A 7,104-nucleotide genomic window follows, 5' to 3' on the forward strand; every position below is an offset into this window, starting at 1 on the left:
TTGGAAGTCTGGATCTAAGTTAAAGTCTATAGAAATCAATGCAAAGATTCCCAATGACTGCGGGGGGCGGGGGGGCGTGTTTTGGATCCGGTCCTTGTAGGGTGAACAGAGGCACATTATGAGATGACAGACGTGAATGCAGAGACTCAGAGTATAGCCCTAGAAGAGAGGTGCAGCCACCGAGCAGTTAATGGGACCCTGAGCAATAAACAGCTGAGTTTCCCAAGAGCAAACAGTGCCAGACAAACGCAACGGCTTTTCTGATCGAATTACAGACTGAGTTCACAGAATGGGATGCAGGCAGCGTAATAGATCAGAATTTTAATTAAGCATTTGACACAGCGCCTTGTGGAATCTCACCCAAATAATTAGCTGAAATTGCCTGGGATAGAAGCGCCATCACACGTGCTGAAATCTGGCAGGTGGATTGGTTTGCAGCAGGACTGGGCATTGGACAACAATTAATAATCTGGAAGATGTTTGTAAATGGGGCATTAATTAAGAAGTTGATGGCTGCAGCAGGACATGGAGGAGCCATAGGCTTGGCTGGAGAGGGAAAATGACAGTCAGGAAAAGCAGCTGGACTGGGATAAAACCCAAAGTAATGGAACTGGGTGTTTTTAAGACGGTGTCGTTAGTATCATGCATTCCCTACAGATGCTTTATTTCAGGGGTGGGCAAAGTGGGGGGCACGAAATTTCGTAAGGGGGCACAGCACAATCAGCTGGTGAATCTCAGCCTCATCCATCTATTTAAAAACGCCAAAATCTGTTACTGTTTTTATGTCTGGGGATTCACATTCTCTACCGATTCTTAAAGTTTTCACATTCTGCAGACTTATTTTCTCACCTGTGCCAAAAGGGTTTTGTTTTTTCTTCCCCATAGGAATGTAACCAAAATTTCCGTCGGTTTGGATAACATTAGACAGGTTGGGGGCTGCTAATTTCAGGGATGAAAAGTGAGGCCCTATCTTAAAAGTTTGCTCACCCCGGCTGTACTGGAAGAAACCAGAGTGAGTCTTCAGCCAGGCGAACTCTCCAAGGGAATCAGATTTGCAGGATTTGGTCTGTGAAAGGAAACCTTCCAGAAATGGAAGGGGGACATGAAAAGATTTCTGGGGCAGGAGAATCTAGCGCAGTAATTCCTGGCACTTATTCACAGCTTTTCATCTTCAAAGATGTGTGTGAATATTAACGAATTAATCCTCTGTAATTGTAGGATGGAGCAAGAAACATTATCTCTCTGTGACAGACAGGGAAACTGAGGCACAAAGCGGCGAAGCAATTTGCTCCAGAGGAACAGAGAGAACTTGTTTTGGGAGCTGGGATTAGACGGCAGCAGTGCTGGATGTCTAGCTTTGGGACTGGACCCACCGTCTGCTCACTTCTCTCCCTGACTCCATTGATAAGACCATTGCTTACAACGGGGTGCACAAAGTGGTGGGCATGACATTTAATCAGGGGGTGCAGCACGATTAGCTGCTGGGTCTCAGGCTCATCCATCTCATTAAAAATGTTGAAATCTGTTCCTGTCTTCATGCCTGTGGATTCACATCTACATACTGATCACAACGTTTTTACCTTCTAGCGACTTCGTACGCGTGCAGAATGCCTTTTCTTCATCTCAGCATAACTGAAATTTCCATCAGTTTGGATCACATTTGACAGGTTGAGGAGGGGAGGGGCCTGCTAATGGCAGGGAGAAAAAGTGGGGCCCAATATAAAAAGTTTGTTCACCCCGGTCTCCTTGGACTGAGCCATCGGTTGACAGATCTCATCTTCTATGACCTCATTGGTGAACGACTAAACCAATCCTTGATCGGATCGGCAGAGCCGATTACAGATGTCACATAAAAAGCTGCCAACTGCAGGTGTTGTAGGTTCTTTTCGGATCCTACGCTTTTCCTGCAGTGCCTGGATACCCTGACTCTCAAAGCAATTAAGAGCCTGTATAGTGGTTTGCCACCAGGACAATCTGTCCTGAACTAGAATTTCTGGATCATTGGGAGATACGCTGCATGACTTCACGGTGGCTTTTAAGATGTGTTTATTGCGCTTACACTGATCACCGATCGAGCGCTTTCTATGAGCAAGCTGGCCATAGAAGACCATCTTTGGTATCCACGTACCATCCATCCTGATAACATGACCAATCCAGCAAAACTGTCTGTTCAGAAGCATCACTTCTCGCCCATGACATCACACAGCTTCAGGACCTCCCTGTTAGAAGTTTTGTCCCATCTATCCACCCGGTCTACGTGCAACTGTCTCATTAACATTAATATGGGGGTAGACAGCCAGGGGGGCATCAATCTGAATAAAGGACCAAACCCGCAGTTGGTTTAAATCGGTGTAACTACGTTAAAGTTGATGGAGCTGCAGCAGTTTATGCTAGCTGAGGATCTGGCCACTTGCCTTAATCGTAATCCCCAGCTGTTATTCAGCATTTTTCTTTACTAGGTCTCAAAGCACTTTATAAAGAAAGTCAGTAAAGTTATTCCCATTTTACAGATGGGGAAATGAGTGGGGTTAGCGGTTTGCCCAGTGTCACCCAACAGGCTAATGGCAGAGCCAGGGAGGGAAGCCAGCTCGCTTAGTGCTCTTGCCACTAGATGACACTGCCCTAATGCACCCTGCTGTGCCGGCGTGCTGAAGATATCTCAGAACTTGATAGGGTACCTGCTGCAGACACAAGTGGAGCTTTTCCTTGACTTGGCTGGTCTGATATTTGGATTGTGTGAGCATCAGATCCTTCATTGATGGAAATCGAGGCAGCTCCACTGACTGTGTAGTTGACACGTATTAAAGACCTGGTCCCCTGAGCCAGACTCCTAACTAATCCCGTGCTCAACAAATACACAGCCATAATCCACAGTTGGCGTTTTCTATTGTGCAATATATAAAATGTGCCCATCTTGTGATTTCTTGTGCAAAATAGTATTGGCAAAGATCAGCCTAAAAATATCCTGTCCAGCATAAAGCTCCCTCGGTATGCTAAGAATGTAGGAATGGTCATATTGGGTCAGAACAGCGTTCCCTCTGACTGTTGCCATCCGTGTGTGGAATAAATTTTGTTATGTGCCCCAAGGCGTGCATGGATGTGCACCACCAATAGAAACACACACCGTGAGCGCTCTGCAAACCAGCTGGGTGGCACCTGTATCCCTTCTGGGTGGCCACCCAAGCACTCATCTTACAGGGAACACAGGGTCAGCCCAATTGTCATCTAGCCCAGTGTCCTGTCCAGAATCAGTCCCCAGCTTCGGCAAACCCCTACGTAAATAGATTGTTCTTATCTTACACCCTGGAGGGCGGTGAGCCAGGGCACTGTTTAACCACAGAGCAGATTCCTGCACTGAAGCCTTCCGCGCTCTTGCTGCCTGGTCTTCCGTGTTTATTTTTCTACGACACTTATCCACCAGTCCCAGTTGTATCAGAGCAGCTCATGACTGTTAGTGGATTACCTCCTCAGTGGGTGGGTAGCACTCAACACCATTTTGCTGGTGGGTAAACTGAGGCAGGCAGGGGTCTTACGGGTACAGCTGGAGGAACAGACAAGGCTATCAATCACAGGATAGGGAAAGGAACAGCTGCATTCAAGACTCTCCGTCCCATATGGAGTTCTGAAATAATAGCTGTGAAGACGAAACTGCAGCTCTTCAACACAAATATGAAGAGCACACTCTTATATGGATGCAGGATCTGGCATGCTAAGCGGTCTTCAAATCACAAGCTACAGATATTCATAAACAGATGCCTGAGGTGCATCCTTCACTTCCAGTGGCAAGACTTGGTCACCAAAGAGGCGCTCTGGAACAGAGCAGGACAGGAACCACTTGACGTTCAAATCAAGAGAAGAAGGTGGAGATGACCAGGCCACGCTCTCAGAAAACCATCCTCCAGCCAAGTCCGTCACGCTCTCCAACGGAACCCACAAGGAAAACGCCAAAGAGGAAGAGCTCAGACAACGTGGAGAAGATCTACTGAGATGGAAAGACAACTGGGGTCCTCCTGGGGCCAGCTAGAAGTTTTGTCCCAAACAGTGAACTGGAGGAGACTTGTAGATGACCTCTGCTCCGCTCGGAGTACAAGGGTTAAGTAGGAGTATTAAACTGAGGCAGACAGACTAAATGATTTGCCCAAGGCCTCACAGTAAATCTGTTGCTGGGCCAGCGTGAAAATTCCATTTTCCATCCTGTGCTCCAGCCGTGGGATCTTTACGAAGCGCTTTGGTTGATGCCACTAACAAATTCAGTGTCTTGTTGCAAATTGGGGTCCTAATTTGTATAGCAGAGTTTAATTATCCTGAACAAAGGAGAGAAGCAAAATTCTCTTAAAGGATCATTTGTGGTTCAGGGATTATGGCATGAGATTAAAGAAGGTTGCTTCTTTTTTTTCTCCTCTTGAACATACACATAATTTTCAAATACCACTACAGAGCAAAATACCACTGGACACCATCTGATCCAGAACCACGCCAGCACCCAGACAGAGACCACAAAAGCTAACCCGAGTCATTTAGACACGGGAACACAATCAGACAGGAAAGGTCAAGTGCAAGGTTACCATTCACTGTGTCTGCAAAGACTTGTTTTCCCCCTGCCAACCAAACACTAACGCCACCAAAGCCTGTTGCAGAAGCCAGCATTACAGTTTCCCTCTCTCTGGAGGGGCAGACTTAGTAGAAGAAACATTTTGGCCTAACCCAGGGGTTGCCAACCAGCGAGGGACTAAGAGCCATGGATAGAGTGCAAAGAGCCAGGTATTAGATATTTATTTTTACCTATCTCTCTATAGATATAGACAGTGCCCTTCCCCTCCCCCACAGCCAGGCACCCCAGCCCCCACATTCTACCCAATCCCCCCTCCCCCAGAGTCAGGCACCCCCAGACCCCCGCTGAAATTAGATGTTGGCAACTCACCAGAGCCAGTGCGGCTGCCATGTGCTTCTCCCACCAAGCGCTGGGGTGCAAGCGCTGAGTGGTGACCAGTATTCCTGGCGTACAGTTCTGAGCAGGAGCCACATTTAACTGCTCAAAGAGCCACAGGTTGGCTGCCCCGGCCTAGCTTCTGCGTGCCTGGCACAAAGGATAGAGTCATGTTTTATTTCTTGGGTGGTCAGGCCAAGCTGCCCTTGGTTTTGCACCGACGACCTTTTATTGCCAGACCAAAAACATACTTGGTTTCTCCAGCGAGACGTCTCGCCTCTGACGCGTGCTCCTGTTACGGCTTCATAGATCCCATCCATTCCTTTTTGTTTATTTGGACCTTAGGCTGACAATCACAAGCGCAACAAGGACGACTTGAACAGCGAAGGGTGATTTGCTGTTTACAACCCGGAAGTGGTTAAGTTGTGGTTGTGGCCCTGCTACCAAACTCCCTGCTCCCAACATGACTTTAAACAAGTTATGTCATCTTGTGGGGACTCAATAGCCGAGCTGTAATAAAGGGGGAAGTAATGTTTCCCCATCAATGAAACTAAACTAATTAATGCTTAGAAAGAGACAGATTATCAGCAGGCGTCCCTCTATTTTTTAACATCCGGGGCAGAATAAATTTTGTTATGTGCACCAAGGTAGAAGGGAATGTGCTCTGCCAATAGACACACACAAGCTGTCGGCTGTGGGTGCTCTGCTAATCAGCTGGGCAGCACCCGAATCTCTTGAGGGCAGCCACTCAACCGCTCCGTTTATAGGGGACACTGATCCTCAGCTGGCATACAGTGTCATAGCTACGTTGACTACAGCAGCAAAGCTACGACAATGTATATCAGTGGGGGACCCCCTCCACTCCTCCCCCTCCCTCCTGGGCTTTGCGATCCTTGAAGGGCCACTGAAGACTTATGTTCCGAGAGGCAGAAAATATGTCACGCTTTGACTTTTTCCTACTCTACACAATGCCACTGTCCATAGGGCCATTGTCCAACCAGTTCTGAGTGGCTACTGCTATAGAGAACCAGCTGCATTATTCAGACAATACATTTCTTGCTCAAGCCAACTAGCTACACTCAACCGGCCAAACGGCCACATGTGGCTAGCGTATGGAACAGACACCATGGCCACAGGGGATCAGACCAGCAGTTTGGGCAGCCTGGCTCCCGAGTGGCCAATACTTGATGTGTCTGAGAAAAGTATCCTCCTCATAATGCACTTTGTCCATTGTGCAACGCCAGGGAAACATCCCATCTCAGTCCTAGCCATGATCAGCTTCTGCCTTGAGGTGGGTCTTTCGTGATCCCGCTGTAGCGCAGCATGCTTGTTCTTACTCATGTAAGGCCTGTCACATGGTTAGCCTCTGTGACCCCCCCACCTTTCCATAGGCAACTCTTTGGCTGTGTCTACATTCAATCTGTCGACATAGTACCGTCGGCAGCAGTGTGTGCGCGCGTGCGCGTGCACTTCTGTCGACAGAGATGACTTCTGGTGACCGGGCAGCCTTCTTTGCAGAGTTGTTATTCCGCTTTCTGGCACCAGAGGGCAGTGCAGCCTGGCAGTTCTCTGTCGACAGAGCAAGTTGTGGATATATGCAACCCGTCGACATCGGGTCTGTCGAGATTTCTCTGTCGACAGTAACTTCCAAAAGTCACTCGGGCAAGGGACCACTGCCTGTGCTGTTCCTCCTTGGTGTTGTTCTGAGTGATGTCTCGGCACACGGGCTGGAGCCTTGTAATTGGATAGCATGGCCTGTGCGTGCAAATCTGTGCCAGGTGCTGGACTTTTCTGCTTCTCATGATTCCAGCTTGCTGGAGAGAGTAGCTCCCTGCACGTGACATTTAGCCCTAGCTGGATTTGAACTAATCCCTCTTCACCCAACCAGCATTCGGGGATCAGCTCTGAGATGAGAGGCAAGATCACTGATCTCGAAGGCAGAACTTGAAAGAGAAGGAGCGTGAAGCAAGGGAGGTCCCCCGCGTCATCTGGAAGGGGCCTCTCATCTGAACAGCCCTGCATCTGTCTTGCAGAGAGCGTGACCTCAACGGAGGCCTGCATTAAGGGTCTGCTGTTGCTCTCAGCTGGGAAGTGCAGAGGGACAAAAACATAAAATGAAAATAAAGGCTACATGTGGGTTAGAAAACACCTCCAAAACAGCTGCAGGAAGAGGCAGA

Source organism: Carettochelys insculpta, chromosome 27 (genome assembly GCF_033958435.1).
Source record: "Carettochelys insculpta isolate YL-2023 chromosome 27, ASM3395843v1, whole genome shotgun sequence".
Lineage (NCBI taxonomy): Eukaryota > Metazoa > Chordata > Testudines > Carettochelyidae > Carettochelys > Carettochelys insculpta.